The sequence below is a fragment of the Bombina bombina genome, chromosome 5, assembly GCF_027579735.1.
Source record: "Bombina bombina isolate aBomBom1 chromosome 5, aBomBom1.pri, whole genome shotgun sequence".
Lineage (NCBI taxonomy): Eukaryota > Metazoa > Chordata > Amphibia > Anura > Bombinatoridae > Bombina > Bombina bombina.
Window position 1 is genome coordinate 302,739,797 of NC_069503.1, and position 20,942 is coordinate 302,760,738.

Sequence of the window (20,942 nt, forward strand, 5' to 3'; positions counted from 1 at the left end):
AAAGTGTCTTAGTAAATGGAGTTCATTCAGCAGAGGGGGCTGTTACTAGTGGTGTTCCTCAGGGGTCAGTTCTGGGGCCTGTTTTGTTTAACATATTTATCTGCGATATCAGCAAAGGGCTACAGGGGAAAGTATGTCTCTTTGCAGATGATACAAAAATTTGCAACAGAGTGGATGTTCCAGGGGGGGTAGACAAAATGAGAAGTGATATACAACAATTGGAGGATTGGACAAACGACTGGGATCTAAAGTTTAACACAGCAAAGTGTAAAATAATGCATTTAGGGAAGAAAAATCCAAATGTTAATTACAGACTCAATGACACTTTACTGACTGTTACAGACGAGGAAGAGGACTTGGGAATTATTATTTCAGATGATTTAAAACTTAGTAAACAATGTAGTAAGGCAGCGAGTAAGGCTAGCAGAATGCTTGGATGTATTGGTAGAGGTATTTGCAGCAGAAATAGTAAGGTTCTTATACCACTTTATAGATCATTAGTTAGGCCTCATCTTGAGTATTGTGTGCAGTTCTGGAGGCCATATCTTCAGAAGGATATTAACAAACTTGAATCTGTGCAAAGGAGGGCTACCAAAATGGTACATGGTCTAAAAAATAAAACTTACCAGGATAGGCTCAATGACCTAAATATGTATAGCTTAGAGGAGAGAAGGGAAAGAGGTGATATGATAGCAACTTTCAAGTACATTAAAGGGTTTAGTAAAACTGAGGCTGTGGGTATTTTACATAAAATGGAAAATTCAAGAACAAGGGGTCATGAGCTCAAGCTAAAGGGTAGTAGATTCAGGAGTAATTTGAGGAAGCACTTCTTTACAGAAAGAGTGATTGATTTATGGAATAAACTTCCTCAAGAGGTAGTAGCAACAAACACTGTGGGGGACTTTAAAAATGCATGGGACAAGCATAGGGCTATCCTACGAACTAGATAAGTTTATACTGTTAGGTAAGGTGGGGCAGACTTGCTGGGCCTATGGCTCTTATCTGCCGTCAATATCTATGTTTCTATGTTTCTATCAGGTGTGCATAATTATTAGGCAACTTCCTTCCCTTTGGCAAAATGGGTCAAAAGAAGGACTTGACAGGCTCAGAAAAGTCAAAAATAGTGAGATATCTTGCAGAGGGATGCAGCACTCTTAAAATTGCAAAGCTTCTGAAGCATGATCATCGAACAATCAAGCGTTTCATTCAAAATAGTCAACAGGGTCGCAAGAAGCGTGTGGAAAAACCAAGGCACAAAATAACTGCCCATGAACTGAGAAAAGTCAAGCGTGCAGCTGCCAAGATGCCACTTGCCACCAGTTTGGCCATATTTCAGAGCTGCAACATCACTGGAGTGCCCAAAAGCACAAGGTGTGCAATACTCAGAAACATGGCCAAGGTAAGAAAGGCTGAAAGACGACCACCACTGAACAAGACACACAAGCTGAAACATCAAGACTGGGCCTAAAAATATCTCAAGACTGATTTTTCTAAGGTTTTATGGACTGTTGAAATGAGAGTGAGTCTTGATGGGCCAGATGGATGGGCCCGTGGCTGGATTGGTAAAGGGCAGAGAGCTCCAGTCCGACTCAGACGCCAGCAAGGTGGAGGTGGAGTACTGGTTTGGGCTGGTATCATCAAAGATGAGCTTGTGGGGCCTTTTCAGGGTGAGGATGGAGTCAAGCTCAACTCCCAGTCCTACTGCCAGTTTCTGGAAGACACCTTCTTCAAGCAGTGGTACAGGAAGAAGTCTGCATCCTTCAAGAAAAACATGATTTTCATGCAGGACAATGCTCCATCACACGCGTCCAAGTACTCCACAGCGTGGCTGGCAAGAAAGGGTATAAAAGAAGAAAATCTAATGACATGGCCTCCTTGTTCACCTGATCTGAACCCCATTGAGAACCTGTGGTCCATCATCAAATGTGAGATTTACAAGGAGGGTAAACAGTACACCTCTCTGAACAGTGTCTGGGAGGCTGTGGTTGCTGCTGCACGCAATGTTGATGGTGAACAGATCAAAACACTGACAGAATCCATGGATGGCAGGCTTTTGAGTGGCCTTGCAAAGAAAGGTGGCTATATTGGTCACTGATTTGTTTTTGTTTTGTTTTTGAATGTCAGAAATGTATATTTGTGAATGTTGAGATGTTATATTGGTTTCACTGGTAAAAATAAATAATTGAAATGGGTATATATTTGTTTTTTGTTAAGTTGCCTAATAATTATGCACAGTAATAGTCACCTGCACACACAGATATTCCCCTAAAATAGCTAAAACTAAAAACAAACTAAAAACTACTTCCAAAAATATTCAGCTTTGATATTAATGAGTTTTTTGGGTTCATTGAGAACATGGTTGTTGTTCAATAATAAAATGAATCCTCAAAAATACAACTTGCCTAATAATTCTGCACTCCCTGTACATTAACATCAAATTAATGTCCTTAATTTATGTATCCAAACGGAAGTCTTTGGAATGCATACTGGATCTTTTAGAACGAGAATGCAAGCTTATACTGGTCCTCCTCATGTACCTTTATGGTCCAATATCCCTGAGCACAATCAATGGCAGTGAATATTTTGGATCCCTGCATCTGTGCTAGGCACTGGTCAATATATGGCACAGGCCAGCCAGACATGTACACTTGTTTGTTTAGCTGTCTTAAGTCAGCACACAAATGCCATTGGGCTTAAGAACACCTAGAATAGGATTGGGTGATGATACCCCTTTCTTCCAGGTTCCTTATGATTTCTGCAAGAGAATCATATGAGGTTAAACGCAGGGCCGTCTTTAATATTGACTGGACCCTGGGCAAATATTTTCTTAGCCCCCCCCCCCCCCATGCAATTTTGCTCTCCACCCCAACATTCCAAAAAACAACGAAATCAATTTATTTTATAAATGTTTTTAAATTATTAGCTGGGCTAATAATTTAAAAAAATAAAAAAATACATTGCAATATGTGAAACTGGACCTAAGCTGTACTAATAAGTAAATAAAGATATAAATTCATCCACTGTGGATTAATTTAATATGCTTTTGAATGTGATTCTGGTATGAGGTAAGCTGGTTAAAGAGATTTAGGGCAGCCAACAGGAGCAAAGCATGGTAAAGACTGAGGAGGAAGCATGGAGGTGCAGACAAATATAAGTTTACTGACTGGAACAGCAGAACTACTATGAGAAGCTGTAAAATCTGAGACAGAGAGAAAAAAAACTATAAAAATAAAACTTATCTTAATGTGTAAAGTATCAGCATGACACTATACATCAGCCACAGTAGCACATGTCACTTCTACTAGGAAAAAAGTTCCCTCTCCCCCTCACTAGACAATGCTGCATGGGAGAGGGGCGTGTGTGCACTCACTTATTCTTCCCACTGACACATTTCTACAAAGCACTGTTCCCAGTGTGAGATGAGTCACACAGCCTCAAGACTGAAGAGAGCAGTGTGTGCAGCTGCACAGATGCTTAAATCCTCATGTGCCTGCCACTCTAGCTTTCTGCTGCATGCGCCTACAGTAAGCCCTACCCAGAAACAATCCCCACCCCCAGAGAAGTCACCTGGTAGGGCTTAGCATTCAGTGCTGCACAGTGCACATCTAAAACAGCACATGGCACTAGCTTGGCATAGATAGACTTAATTGTAAACAATCCTTCTGGCATAGATGCAAAGGATTGTTCTATTAACTGTTCTTCAGTTAAGTATCCTTTAGGTATTAGCCCAATTACATTATTCTGAAATTCAAAAGTGTAGTAACTCGATTCCAGCGCATATTCTATTGTAGTTCCCTTGAATAAGGTGATATCCTGTGGGTTCATGTTATTTACAATAACATGTATTGGAATAGTTCCAATATTTACCAGAGGAGTATGGGTCATTGTTATACCCAGATTTTTCATTCTATGGGAGATGCATATTAATGTTTCAGTAGTTTTTAATTTCTGACCTCTTTTTACCTCTAAGGATAAGAGGAATTTATCAGCCCCAGCAGGGATTACAACATCGTTAGACACCTGCATATTCACAGCATATGGCATTTGTTGGTTTGATTTCAGGGCTGCATTTTCATCCTGAAATACTTCAGGGTCCCCCTTTAACCTGCTCCAGAGGCAAAGGTTAATCAAATCTATTTGTATGGCATATCTATGTAAGAGATCATTGTCATTGTATATTTGCTTATGGGGATTATTTAAATCTAAAAACAGGTGCTTTGCTGATTTATTACCTATAGAGATAGATAATAAACATTTAGCTGTGAAATTATAGCTTTCAGACTTGTCATCTAGGTCATGGACCAAGTGGTCTTGGGGAGAAAGATATATAATCACTTAAGGTTCAAAAAGCCTTTGCTTATATAGCTAGCTTCCTGTTTTAAGTTCAATTTGGCATACTTGGTTTTCCCAAGGTCACTTGCATAGGGATAAATATATCATCCTTAACTCTCTCAATTTCTTGCGAGGAATTGAGAGTGATCTCCCCCTTTAGGGGATTTAGGGTCCCCCTTTTGAGAGATATGGTTAATACATCACCATCTAGGGAAATATTGACTATCTTTCCAGGCGAAATTTTAAAAGTATTACCATCAGAGTCACTTAGGGGAATCTGATTATCCGTTTGAAGGATAGTGATTTCAGGAACAGAGTTATTCCTGAAATGAATCTCCACAGCATCTGGTTCTCTTCCACAATGTGACAGTTATGTCTGGTGCGAAATATGCAGAACCGCTCATAATTAATAGGTCTTTTTACTTGTGACCAAATTACATTACTTATGCAATCAATTATGGTGCTTAATCGCTTCAGGAGATCACTACCAATTATTAAACGATCAATTGGCAGATCCACTACAATGACAGGGTGTCTTATTACCCTGTTCCCCAGTTTTAGCTTTAACCATGCAGTACCAAAGAGAGTCACCCCAAACACCTATTAGTGAACCATCAAATTATTTTAGTTTAGGTTTGTGGGGTGTTAGCTGATTTAGCTGTGTGTAGTACCTGTGGGATAAAATAATTGCCTGAGGACACTGCAAGGGGGCGGAGCGTGCGGGCGTCCATGATGGCCGCACCACACTAGAGCTACTGTGACGGTGCTGATGAAGACCCACTCCTGGGACTGTTTTTCCTGGGCTGCTAGCCCCAAAAACCAGCATACAGCAGAGGGAGATGCCGGGAACAGCCTGTGATCTTCAATACAGGATCGAGCCCTGCTGAGAGGCCCGTTTCACGAGTAGCGGTTTAGGCCACATTAAAGCCAGCCTTGAGTGGCATTCCCCCTCTGTGGAGCGCAAAGGCCCTTCTGCACTGGAGTGAGTGATTCACCACGGACAACCCCACTTCAATTCTACAACAGGGCTCTGTCAGTTTGGAATAGTTTTTCCTTACCTTTCCTCATCTCCACTAATGGACCACTTGCTAAAGGATAAGGCAGCATGGTATCACTATCTTTCACATGAACACAAACTCCCATAACTTTACAGGGATTAGACATTTTCCCTAACACCTTGCATCAAAATCCAAAGGGACATAATACAGCTTTATAGAGAGAGTCATAGCAGCTCATAATTACCCTAACGGCCTGTTGACTGACACACATCAGGAGCTGCGATTACAGAGATTTCAGATATGGACCTCCAATGAGCCCTTACACTACGACTGGCAGACTTACTATACAGCTATACCCTGCAGTAGCCATACCTTTACGCTAAAATGCATTAACTTTACTCAACAACATAAGCACTTACACTAAGTCTCTGTTTGAAATAGCAGACTGGGATAGCTATCTCACTTGAAAATTGAAGCTCTGGAAGGGTGATATTTACACGTGGGCGTGATCTCTACAAAATGGCGCTTCCCAGGAACTCCAAGTTGGAGAAAAATCTTAAGCCCAACGCTGTCCCCAAACCAAGTAAAGTCCTGTATCAAAAGTGAGTGCACAGACCTGAAAAAGGACATTAATGAATTGGGTTTCCGTGTTGAGGCCTTGGAGGATGACAGAGAAGAATGGGCTAATGAATTAACTGACATGTCTCATTCCCTGGAAGCTCAACAGTCACAGATTAAAGAACTAGAAAATAAAGTAGATGACATGGAAAACAGGGCGAGATGGAATAATCTTCGCATCCGTGGGGTGCCGGAGACTGTGACGGGTGAAGATATCCAGGATCACCTCCAAAACATGTTTCAGTCCCTAGCTATTGCCGGCCAACAAGTGATCGACACGATGCTGCTAGAAAGAGCCCACCGCTCTCTACGCCCTAGGCCTGGTGATAACCAGCCTCCCAGGGACATTATAATTTGCTTCCAGAGATAGAGAGAAAATTTATCAACTGGCAAGATCACAATCAAATTTCTCTTACATGGGCGCTAAAATACAAATCTTCCAGGATTTGTCTGCAAGAACTCTTCAAATTAGAAAAGAATTTTCTTTCCTCACGGCTCATCTCCGCTCCTTGCAGATCCCCTACAGGTGGGGCTTCCCGGTCTCCCTGCAGGTAACTAAGAATGGGAAAAGGTATGAATGCTTGAGCCCACCTCAGGCAGCCAATTTTTGCAAGCAACTAGGCCTTCCTCTCCCAGAAATTCAAGTCTCCCCCACTGCCAAATCTGCTCCCTTTACACCGAGACCGTAAAGGGTACTTTGGTCTGAAATTGCCAGTAAGCGTAGTAAGAAGAGGCAAGGTCCTGAGCCTCCAAAATCGTGAGATATGTCCGACTAGTTCAATAATCTTGTGAGTATGTTTTTGGAGTTTTACTTTTTCTGCTTTGAATTCAAGATTTCTTCACTCAAACTGACACTTCCATTAACAGTCTTCTAGATGTCCTGTTTATTGGACACTTGTCACCTGCATGCTACCTGTGGACTCCCTCTCAAAGTTTATTATCTCTAGGTCTGTCCTACTGAGAGACGTTACATTTACTATTTGCTCTATAATACATGTTGAATGCTTAGGTTAACCCTTTGTTTGTTTTACATTGTAGTTATTCTTTTCATGTTCTTGCTAATTGTACTCTGTCATATAACACTGTATAAACAGTGAGTTTTCTCATCTGATCAGGTCGCCTGAACTTTATTCCTCAAGCTCAGCCCCCAACCCAACGTCTCTTACACGGACCTTTCATTATGTAAGCCCTCTTCTGTTTTGAACTAAAATAGACTGAGTTCTGCATTCTACTAACGGACTTAAGTGTACTGTTCACCCTTGTAGTATGTCAACTGTAAGCCTTTAATAAGTAATTCTTATGGTTTCCTTGTCCATAGAACTGTAATCCTTTACATGTCTAGCTTTTAATGTCTGGTCAACATGCCATTACTGAAATACCTAGATTAAGCTGTGAACCTTTTCATGCAAATTTATGTTAACTTTCTGTCCTATGTTAAACGTGTTTGTTATACACTCCCATTATGTCATTACACGTCACTTCATGTTACATGATCTCAGTCATCCCAAAGCCAGGCAAACCGTCGGAACTAGTAACCAATTATCGTCCAATATCCTTAATAAGCATAGATATAAAGTTATATGTGAAACTATTAGCAACGAGAATAAATAGAATCCTCCCCTTACTTATACATACTGACCAGGTTGGTTTCATCCCAGGCAGGGAAGCCAAGGATAATTCTATTTGTGTACTACAAACCCTATTTGATGCTGCTTCATCCAAAATCCCCCTGGTATTATTGTCCACAGACGCCGAAAAGGCCTTTGACAGGGTGGACTGGGACTTTCTCTGGGCCACACTGTCGAAATTCGGATTCTTGGACATACTGATTACCCGAATAAAAGCGTTATATAATAATCCCACTGCCAGAATCTCCGCCAATAATACTCTATCTCATCAAATCCCCATTAAAAATGGCACCCAGCAGGGCTGTCCTCTCTCCCCTGCTGTTTGCCCTAGTGGTAGAGACTCTAGCGTCTAGAATAAGAAGCAATACTAATATCCAGGGCATCTCCTTTGGTGAAGTGCATCAAAAATGTCTCCTTTATGCGGACAATATTATATTCACAATTCGCTCCCCAACCTCCTCTATACCCCCCCTTCTTGCAGAACTAAAAGCGTATAAACAGGTCTCTAACTTCACTATTAATATGGGGAAATCAATACTAATGCCCTTAAATACCTCAGAGGAGGAATCCCGATTACTTGCTAATCATACTAACTTCCTGATCGTGCACAAACTGCGTTATTTGGGAATTGAGGTCCCTGCCAATCCGATAGAACTTTTTGACCTTAATTATTTACCCCTGCAGGGTGAGTCTCTGTCCTCTCTTGAGACTTGGCACAAACAGGGCCACCTCTCTTGGATGGGACGCATTAATGCTATAAAAATGAACCTACTCCCTAAATACCTGTATCTATTTCAGGTTCTCCCAATAGATCTTCCCATGCAATATTTATCCAGGCAGCAAAAACAATTTGAATTATTTTTATGGGCACATAAGAGACCTAGGGTGACCAAACACACACTATACCTCAGTTGAGAACATGAAGGCCTGGAGTTCCAAACCTTACAGACTATTATAGATCAGCCCACCTGGCACGTATCACTGCCTGGAATCATTCTCGCCCAGGTAAGCCTTGGGTCCAACTAGAAGGTTTTCTAATAGGAGGCCATAATGTAGGTGAATTGTGCTGGATCCCCACCAAAGCAAGACGCCCCAGAGCTAGTGCAAATTATCTGGTAGCGACTACCTTAAGAGTTTGGGATAGATTAGTGGCCCAAGACAAAACAATATCTAGCCCAATGTCCCCTCTAACCCCCCTCCTTAACAATCCGACCCTCTTGGACTCTCAAGCTATTCAGACGCCGTGTTTGGAGGGTATACCTACAAACATTCCAGTGCACATGGTGCTAGAGAGAGGTTTGGTCAGACGTGCCATACTTACTAGACCTCATAAGCAGGACCTTACCAGACTATTAACCCCCTTTGAAACATTATGTACTACCCCTTCAATCCAAAGATCCCATATCTCTATAATTTATAAAATGCTCAGAGGCTCCCTCCCTCACAGGAAACAATCCTATATCTTTAAATGGGAAATTGAGCTCAAAACCAACTTGACTGAGCCTCTATGGAGCCATATATTTAATTAGACTAAAAAGGCATACATCTCCATAATAATTGCTGAAATGAATTATAAACTGCTTTCCAGGTGGTACCTGACTGTGCATTGCCTTCACAGTGTCTTCCCAAATTCCTCCCCATTATGCTGGAGGCGCTGCGGGGGTACGGGTACATTATCCCATATATGGTGGTCCTGCCCCCTTCTGTGCACTTTCTGTATGGATGTTTTCAAGGCCATTTACAAGGTATTAGGATCCTTTATAGTACTTACACACAATACTGTCCTACTGAATGACATTCCACATATTCCCTGCATTTACAGGAAGCATTTATTTCAATGCATGCTCAACTGCACTTAACGCTTAATGCAAGAAGTGCACACTTCCTACACTTTCCCTGTGGTTGAAAGAAGTGGACCATGTGTTAGCACTAGAAAGAATACATTATGTGTTTCATGGGAAACAAGACTTTTTTTCAGATGTCCTTTTTTTGTGGGAACGGAAAATGCTGTGATAAACGTATTTATTTATGTATTTACACATTACTGTACTGGTAGGCTCAATTCAGAAAAGCACTTGACATTGTTTCTTATTGTTCTTTAATTTCATGGATGTGACGAAGTGTTACCCTCTACTCACTGTTGATAACATCAACCCTTGATTGTCCAATTTTTTTTCCTCTGTCATGTGAATGCTCTGTACTGTGTTTCTTTGTTTACTATTTCAAAAAATCAATAAAACATTTACTTTAAAAAAAAATAATCGCCTGAGATCCAGTATCAATTAATACCATGATAGGGTTAGTAACCGAATCCTGGAGCTCAGTTAATACATAATATCCCCCTGCAGTTTCTACCATTTCACACCTAAAATTAACATGATTACACAATTGTGGGTTTCGCCACATTTTACCTGTAATCAACCACTTTACCTGATGCAGAAGAATGTTCACTCTTACCGGTCACTTTCTCTATAATAGGACTGACTAGGTTCTTGTGTACTGCATCTGTGGGAATAAGGTTATGGGACAACTGCAAAAGAAAAGGTTTGTTAGAGCTCCCAGGTTGAGGTTGCTTGTCATCACAGCTAAACCGTCTGTTTCTGGGCTGTAAAAAGAGAACATGATTAGTACCATTATTGATATTTATCATTTCATTTGGTATATTTCTCCCCTCCCTCTCAGGTAATACCGCAGTATTTATGACTGTGCCTGTGGTCCACTGCTGGCCACTGGCTGTACCCCTTAAAAAATTATTATTAGGGTGTTGAGCCGTCAAAGCTTGACTCATATTAGTAAATAGAGTACATAATTGACTTACTTGTGTACTGAGTTGGCCCACTTGATTGGACAAGCTATTTCTACCCATGGACCGATTTTTTTATATCCCAGGGTATTGATTCCTGGATCCTTGGGATCCCTCAGAATCATAGCTATCATTTCTATTTTGACTTGGTTGTCTTTGGGGTTTAACTTGTTCAGCATTAATATCTTGGGGAGCACTATTTACTTGGGGTGTCTGGTTACCCTGAGAGTATTTTCACCACTTTTAGTATTTATTTTTACGGGGATAACTATTTGTCTGTGTATGCCCCCCATTTTGAGTATAATCTCTCTGCACCTCGGCCCTTGATGGGGAAGTGACAGAGTTAAAACTTTGTGGGGAAGGCCTGTTTTCTCGGGCCACTTCGGCAAAGGTTTTCTTTTTAGACTATAAATTGAGGGGGCTAGGTGACACCTTAGTTTGTGCCACAATTTTGGGGCTGGGTCTTGGTTCCCTTTTAACCCCCTGTTCACCGGACTGCTGAATAGAGTATAACTTTGTACTCTCTTTGATCAGCCAGTCCAATAAGCAGTTCTCATCAAAATCTCTAGCCAAATTAAGTTTGATGTGCGCGGGCAATGCTTTGTAAAACAAATTCACAAATTCTGAGCTTTCAAATATGGGGTAGTCTTCGGCCATACTGTACGGACTTTTTAGTGCAGAAAGGAATTCTATAGGGTTTTGATTGGCACAACATTTTAAACCATATACAACTATTTTCACAGCTGTTTTAGTGCGATATTACCCAAACTCCTTTTTGCACTGTTGCTTTGTTTCACTCCAGGAATGAATATTCATATTCTTTAGTGAAACAAAGAACTTGTGATGCTTACCCTCAAATACCCAGGGCAGAAATGCAATTTTTGATTGCTCACTAGTAACATTCATTATGGATAAAGCATTTTCATAGGCCTCTAAGTGGTCAATGATAGAATTTGTTCCCTTGTTGGAAAAATTAGGTACTGCACCACTTAAAAAAGGTAATTATTTTAGGGGTGTCATATACCTTATAAGATGTATCTTGGGCCTTCCTAGGGACCTTATCTTTGGGGCTGGAGCGCCCTCTATCTGCCCTACTTTTTCTATTGGGAGACCCCTTACGTACATTAGTATTACGTGGGCTATCTGGATAGCTGGCTCTGCATGAGGTGACTGTCTATGAGGGAAGTTTACCTCTGACCCAACAGGGGTCCTTTGTATAAATTCTTCCCTAATGTTCTGCAGTTTATTTCCCATAAATTATTTTAGGGTTTTTAAAATACCTGCATTATCATTATTGCTAATAGAAGGGGGCGTATTATTGCTATGCTGCCTTTTCAGTTCACTTAACTCTCTTTGGCTCCGTGCAACTTGTTTATTTAAACCTTCTATTTTAGCGATTAGTTTTTGTTTATGTTTATCTAAGGCATCCATGTCTTGGTTAAATGTAACTATTTCATTTTTGGCTATTTCTAAATTCTCTTTGCATTTTTGTGATGAGCGAATATCATCTTCTAGCTCCTGTAATTGCAGATCCTTATCTATAAGGTGTGTGGACATTTCGTCAATAATGCATATTACAGGGGGCCAGGATTTGAGTATTAGTTAATCATGTTTTTTGAAATTTTGCATTGATTAATTTTTGGAATAACTCACTTTTTTCATTCCACCTTCCATTATCAATAGCAAAATTTTGGCCTTAGTTGCAAGCATATCAATACACCTATTTTTAATGAGGCCTATAACGTCCATTTTAAGGACGTCACCCTTACTGAGGGGTAATTTGGGGAACATATTTCAACACTGAGTACAGATTCAATTGATTCACTTCTAGTAACAGACATTATGATCTTGGCTTAGTATTTAGTTAAATTAAAACGCTAATACAATTTTGACCAACAATTTTTTTTTATATTAATATTAATTATTTTTTTCTAGATATTTTTTTTTTATTTACTACAAAAGCGCCTCCAGATCATATGTTGGTATATACCAGATTATAAAATTATTATTTATTATTATCTTAGCAGTTGCCAACTAATAAAATATATATATGTAACAATTAAAAATTAATATTTATTTCTTAGTTCTTGATTAGTTACCTCTATAGACACCTTGAATTATATTTATGTAGAAAAAAGATTATGAATCAATTATGCATGCTTATTCCGTTACAATATTCTATATAACAGATCATAAAAAGTATATCTCTACAATTAACCTTACTCACAATGAATTGCTCATCAATAATACCACAAATTAATTCTACTAGAACAACGTATAGTTAGCCAATAACTCTAATTCAATGCCAAATATGAATTACAAATTTACAGCTCTTAAATTACCGCAACCAGAGATTTAACCACAATAAACAATTTAGGTCCAGTTCTAAGAGAATTCACAATAACTAAACTGACTAATAAATCTGGAGTTCTAAATTACACAGGACTATGAATATAAACTTAAAGGGACAGTATACACTCATTTTCATATAACTGCATGTAATAGACACTACTATAAAGAATAATATGCACAGATACTGATATAAAAATACAGTATAAAACTGTTTAAAAACTTACTTAGAAGCTGTCAGTTTGGCTCTGTTGAAAAGGTAGCTGGAAAGCCCACTTCAAGTGGCAAATAAGACACTCCCCCCCCTCCCCCTTCTTTTGCATATGAAAAGACCCTTTACACAAACAGAAGCAAGCTGGAGAAGGTAGCTGACAGTATTCACATAAAACTTTGGGGCTTAGTTAGGAGTCTGAAAATCAGAGCAATGTTATTTAAAAATAAGCAAAACTATACATTTATTTTTTTTAAAAAACTTTATGGGCTATATAAAGAGATCATCTACAAAACATTTATGCAAAGAAAAAATGAGTGTATAATGTCCCTTTAAAATACCAAATAGGCTCTTTAAATCACCAGCTTCAATTAAACTATAGCTTTAGAATACCTTGATTTAAATATTAAAAGTATGAAACAACTATGTATACATTACCAAATAACCAGATGAGTGTTCAGCTTCAAGAGTTTATTGTCGGTCATATAAGGCTTTAGTCCACTATTTCAAGGATACAGGCCTCAAATTGTTGTCTTTCTTATTCTAAGAAAGTGTCCCAAAATTGCAGAGAAGATACTTAGCACAAACCTGTCTCAGTCAAAAAAATATGCTTCTTTGAGTCTGTCCTTTGTCTCTAGTGTGTGGGTGTTTTATCAAAGATATAACTCAAAGATATAACCCCTTCTTCTGCTCTTTAATCATTCCCACAGAAATTTGGATACACCCACCAGTGCTGAACATCACATAGGTTATTTGGGAAATGCCTCCCTGAGCAGCCAAATACATTTTGGTTGCAATACCATTTCTGAACTATTGGTGGTAGCAGACCACTAGAAATGCAGACTCACCATCAATACTGCTAACAGTAAATACAGATTCCTCAATATGTTCATTAAACACACCTATAATTTCCAGCATTAATAAATTATATGTTTAATATATATGGGATTATTTTATACTATTTACCCTGAGTATTTTCATATTAAACATGATATACTACTTATAATATTTTAAAAGATGCGTTTAAAAGTCACATTTCTTTTCAATATAAATATAGCCCACATATTTGTACATCTCTTTACAGTGTCACTCTGAATGCACAAAAACACAATTTAGGTACAATTTATGGGATAACTTATTGCATGAGTCTCCCTGCATTGGTATTCTTCTCTCTATATTTGATATATTCATATCTTCCAGTTCATTAAACTTATCTGGTCAGTATCTATCTCCTCTGAGTGGTTCACTATACTCCTGGAAAAAAATCAAGAAGATGTTATTTGTTTCATACATCTTTAAAATAAGGCTATACAGTTGTTCATTTAATCTATTACAAATTTGAAATGTATTTCCCAGATCCATATACAGGTGGCCCTCGTTTTACAATGGTTCAATTTACACTGTTTCAGAATAACAACCTTTTTTCCCAGTCATGTGACTGCTATTGAAAAGCATTGAGAAGCAGTGCATTTATTAAAATAGAGACACACTGTTGCAAAAACTGTGTATTTGAGCCATAAGACATGTAATTACTTCCAGCTGTGTGCAACCAAAACAGACTGTTATATTTTTACAAATCGGTTTATAGTCTCGCATGTATTGTTGCCACAACCTAGTTTTCTACAGGAATCAAATTGTTGCAAAGTTCTTACTGGTAACACTCTAATATCCGGGTACATGTAGAGTGTTAACTGTGTATATTTTTTCGGCTGAGTGAGTTTTACACATACATTATTGGGTATTATATTTTCTCCTTTGTAGGTGAATATACGTTCAAATAACCTCCAAAACTTTCAGTGTTCCAGTATATTATATTGTATCACAGGTAAATGACATGAAAATATATATTGGTGGTCTTGAGCTAACTTTATGCAGTGGTGAAAACATCAACCCAGGTTACTCACGGTTATCCGGCCCCACTATGCGGGTAGTTAGAAAGTGTCCAGGCACTCCTCCTTCTCACCAGACAGCCGTTATCCAGTATAGAACTAGTAGCTTAAAAGATCTCCGCGGTGTATCTCACACACCAAAAAGGATCCAATATTACCACAATTGCGAAGAAATAAGCATTCACAGACCGAGCTAAATCAACACTGTGTATTTATTGTCACATCGAAAAAACAAAGGTTCCACCACTCCACACACATAAGCTTATGAGCTTATGTGTGTGGAGTGGTGGAACCTTTGTTTTTTCGATGTGACAATAAATACACAGTGTTGATTTAGCTCGGTCTGTGAATGCTTATTTCTTCGCAATTGTGGTAACATTTATTAAAATAGCCAGTAGGTGGAGTTGTCCGCTTGTGTTGCAGCAAAGACAAGCAAGCTGAAATTATTCAGTTTAACCAGACCTCAGCTATCGAGCAGATTTCAAAGGAACAAGATCTTCCTGTCTATAAATCAGTCCAGATTGGAATGCATAGAAAGAATTGTTTGCAGAAAAATGCAAGTGAAGTCTTTGTTGTGTGGTTATTTTATTAGGTTTATAATGCTGTTTAGCAAATGTTTTTGTTTATTTAACTTAGTTTAATTATATATTCCGTGTTATCTATATATATATATATATATATATATATATATATATATATCATGTTTACAGTCTTAGTATCAAGGAAACATTTGAAAATTACACAATTAATTTTACATGAAGTTCTAATTTCCCCTTTTAGAATCAAGATTTACATTTCTAGTTTGTCTGGGGGAAGTTGTGTATTCAACTCAGCATAGGGTAATTAACTCTTGCATATGCTTCAAATGTTTAGCTCTAGACTGTATTTCCTGCATGGGGTCATCATCTATCTGGACTTTTATTAGGGCAATTATTTAAGTAATAGATTTTAATCTGAGCCAAGGTATTGAACACAGACTCTTTGTAGATTGGGACAAATGTTTGCAATGTGCCCTTGACAAACGAGAAAGGGGGGTTGTGTTACAAACAGCTTCACAAATAAATTAATTATTTGGTGTAGATAAATATCTATCTATCTATCTATCTATCTATCTATCTATCTATCTATATATATATATATATATATATATATATATATCACTTTATAACACTCACAGATATCCTGAAAATAAATAAAAGGAAATTTATGCTTACCTGATAAATTGATTTCTTCGACGATACGACAAGTCCACGAATTCATCCTTTGGGGGATATTATCCTCCTGCTAACAGGAAGTGGCAAAGAGCACCACAGCAGAGCTGTATATATAGCTCCTCCCTTCTCTCCACCCCCAGTCATTCGACCGAAGGTATAGGAAGAGAAAAGAAAAGCTAAAAGGTGCAGAGGTGACTGAAGTTTTGAAAACAAAAATATAATCTGTCTATAATGACAGGGAGAGCCGTGGACTCGTCGTATCGTAGAAGAAATCAATTTATAAGGTACGCATAAATTTCCTTTTCTTCTACTAGATACGATGAGTCCACGGATTCATCCTTACTTGTGGGATACAATACCAAAGCAACAGGACACGGATGAACGGGAGGGACAAGACATACCTAAACGGAAGGCCCCACTGCTTGAAGAACTTTTCTCCCAAAAATAGCCTCAGAAGAAGCAAAAGTATCAAATTTGGAAAATTTGGAAAAGGTATGAAGGGAGGACCAAGTTGCAGCCTTACAAATCTGTTCAACAGAAGCATCATTTTTAAAAGCCCATGTGGAAGCCACCGCCCTAGTAGAATGAGCTGTAATTTTTTCAGGAGGCTGCTGTCCAGCAGTCTCGTATGCCAAACAGATGATGCTTTTCAGCCAAAAAGAAAGAGAGGTAGCCGTAGCTTTATGACCCCTACGCTTTCCAGAATAGACAACGAATAGGGAAGATGTTTGACGGAAATCCTTGGTCGCTTGTAAGTAAAACTTCAAGGCACGAACCACTTCCAAGTTATGTAACAGATGCTCCTTCTTAGAAGAAGGATTAGGACATAAAGAAGGAACAACAATTTCCTGATTAATATTCTTATTTGAAACAACCTTAGGAAGGAATCCAGGTTTAGTACGCAAAACCACCTTATCAGAATGGAATATAAGATAAGGCGAATCACATTGAAATGCAGAAAGCTCAGAAACTCTTCGAGCAGAAGAGATAGCAACTAAAAACAAAACTTTCCAAGATAAAAGCTTAATATCTATGGAATGCATGGGTTCAAATGGAACCCCTTGAAGAACATTGAGAACTAAGTTCAGACTCCATGGCGGTGCAACAGGTTTAAACACAGGCTTGATTCTGACTAAAGCCTGACAAAAAGACAATGTCTGGGACATCCGCCAGACGCTTGTGTAGTAAAATTGACAAAGCAGAAATGTGTCCCTTTAAGGAACTAGCTCCATCTGCTGCCTGAGGAAAAATAGCACTCACCGGTACCATTTAAAATAAAAAAGTCTTGCTTGAAGAAAATAAAAACTATCATTTTAACACCTCTTTCACTTTACCTCTTCCTATTACTAGTATAAGCAAAGAGAATGACTGGGGGTGGAGAGAAGGGAGGAGCTATATATACAGCTTTGTTGTGGTGCTCTTTGCCACTTCCTATTAGCACGAGGATAATATCCCACAAGTAAGGATGAATCTGTGGAGTCGTCGTATCTAGTAGAAGATATATATATATATATATATACTCACCGGCCATTCTATTAGGTATACCTTGCTAGTACTGGGTTGGACCCCCTTTTTCCTTTAGAACTGCCTTAATTATTTGTAGCATAGATTCAACAAGGTGTTGGAAACATTCTTCAGAGATTGTGGTCCATATTGACATGATAGTATCATGCAGTTTCTGCAGATTTGTCAGCTGCACATCCATGATGTGAATCTCCTGTTCAATCACATCCCAAATGTGCTCTATTGGATTGAAATCTGATGACTGTGGAGGCTATTGGAGTACAGTGAACTCATTGTCATGTTCAAGAAACCAGTTTGACACGATTTGAGCTTTGTGACATGGTGCATTATCCTGCTGTTAGGGGGTAATTGGTAATTTATTTAAGTAAAAGAGCTGTTTAACCTAGGGCAATGCCCTACAAAAGGCCCTTTTAAGGGCTATTGGTAGTTTAGTATTAGGGTATTTTTATTTGGGGGGGATTTTTTATTTTTAAGGTGTTGGAGAACATTCCTCAGAGATTTTGGTCCATATTGACATGATAGCATCACGCAGTTGCTGCAGATTTGTCGGCTGCACATCCATGATGCGAATCTCCTATTCTACCACATCCCATAGGTGCTGTATTGGATTGAGATCTGGTGACTGTGGAGGCCATTGGAGTACAGCGAACTCATTGTCATGTTCAAGAAACCAGTTCCCTATGATTTGAGCTTAGTGACATGGTGCATTATCCTGCTGGAAATAGCCCTCAGAAGAAGGGTACACTGTAGTCAAAAAGGGATGGACATGGTCAGCAACAATACTCAGGTAGGCCCTGGCATTTTAAACAATGCTCAATTAGTACTAAGGGGCCGAAAGTGTGCCAAGAAAATATCACCCACACCATTAAACCACCACCAGCATCCTGAATCGTTGATACAAGACAGGATGGATCCATGCTTTCATGTTGTTTATGGCAGATTCTGACCCTACCATCTGAATGTCGTGTCTGAAATCGAGACTCATCAGACCATGCAACGTTTTTCCAATCTTCCATTGTCCAATTTTGGTGAGCCTGTGTGAATTATAGCCTCAGTTTCCTGTTCTTAGCTGTCAGGAGTGGCTCCTGGTGTTGACTTCTGCTGCTGTAGCCCATCTGCATCAAGGTTTGACGTGTTGTGCGCTCAGAGATGGTATTCTGCATACCTTGGTTGTAACAAGTGGTTATTTGAGTTACTATTGCCTTTCTATCATCTCAAACCAGTCTGCCCATTCTCCTCTGACATAAAGAAGGAATTTTCATCCACACAACAGCCGCTCACTGGATATTTTCTCTTTTTTGGACCATTCTCTGTAAACCCTAGAGATGGTTGTGTGATCAATCTGATATAGAAACACATAACACACAACAGATGGAAGGGGGGTGAGAGGGGTGTCATAAATAGCAGAGGATGTGTCTGAAGGAGAATATACTGAACGAAAGACGTTTGAGATGAAAATGATCACACATTTCAACACCAGAAATGACGGACTTAATGTAGACTCTGGCTTTCTCACACACTACCAAAACTTTTTATAATCTCTCATCTTATTGTCTTATATTGGTTTCTTTTCCTCTACATTCTCGTTTCACCTTTATTATATCCATTTGTTTTCATTCATTATTGTAGCTCTATTCGTGCATGCATGCCATGTACCCCCCCCCTTGTTTTCCTTTTGTTTTTCCTCTCATCTTGCTTATTTTACTCTCCTTTGTTTATTTACTCTTTCTGGCTATTCTCAGCTATATTCTCCTTCAGACACATCCTCTGCTATTTATGACACCCCTCTCACCCCCCTCCCTCCCTTCCATCTGTTGTGCGTAGTGTGTTTCTATATTAGATTGATCAGTATTGCTTCAGACCTGAGAAAGACCTGAGAAAGGGAGGAAAACTCTCGAAAGCTTGTCTTGAAATATTATGTTAGTGCAATAAAAAAGGTATCACTGCATACTGCAATACTCTGGTGTTTAAGCATCTTATCTACTGGACTAATACGGCTACTCCAGTCTTCACTATATATATATATATATATATATATATATATATAAATAGATATCTCAGAGTCTCAGGGGATTAGCAATCTCACCTTCCAAAATCACTGCCAGGGTGTTGGGAACATAAAATCACATAAAAGAAGTTGCAGATCCGCACTCGCCGGACTTTTAAATAAATATCTTTCAGCTAGATTATGAGTTTTGCGTTATGAGTAAAAAAGCATTGTTATGCTTCATAACGCTGCTTTTTCCCTAACGTCGCTATTACAAGTCTTGTCAGAATAGGTGTACCGCACACCTTTTTGGCCATCACGCAACATCAGTACCGCACTTTAAGAAAAGTCCTTTTTCAATGGGACTCCCATAGGGCCGGTATTACGAGTTTTGCGGTGAGGCCAAAAAGTGAGTGGTACAGCCTAAAATGACAAGATCCGTACCGCCATCTAAAGTCAGTAGTTATGAGTTTTATGTTACAAAGCTGTAGCATAAAACTCATAACTAAACTATCACAAAGTGCACTAACACCCATAAACTACCTATTAACCCCTAAACTGAGGCCCTCCCGCATCGCAAACACTAAAATAAAATTATTAACCCCTAATCTGCCACTCCGGACATCTTCCCCACTTAAAAATGTATTAACCCCTATTCCGCCGCTCCCCGACATCGTTGCCACTATAATAAAATTATTAACCCCTAAACCGCTGCCCTCCCGCATCGCAAACACTATTTAAATATTATTAACCCCTAATCTGCCGTCCTCCCACACTGCCGCTATAGTAAACCTATTAACAACTAAACAGCAAGTCCCCCACAACGAAATATACTAAATTAAACTATTAACCCCTAAACCTCTGGCCTCCCACATCACTACATAAATATATTAACCCCTAACCCTAACGTAACCCTAAGCCTAAATCTAACCCTAACCTTAACACCCCCTAACTTAAATATAATTAAAATAAATATAAATAAAAATTACAATTATTACCTAAATAATTCCTATTTAAAACTAAATACAAACTTACCTGTAAAAAAAACCCTAACCTGCCTTACACTAAAACCTAACATTACAATAAAATAAAATAAATCTAAACTGCCTTAAAAGGGTCTTTTGCGGGGCATTGCTCCAAAGAAATCAGCTCTTTTACCTGTAAAAAAAAAATACAAACACCCCCCCAACAGTAAAACCCACCACCCACCCAACCAAACCCCCCACATAAAAACCTATCTAAATATACCTAAACTAACCATTGCCCTGAAAAGGGCATTTGGATGGGCATTGCCCTTAAAAGGGCATTTAGCTCTTTTACATTGCCCAAACCCTAAGCTAAAAATAAAACCCACCCAATAAACCCTTAAAAAACCTAACATTAACCCCT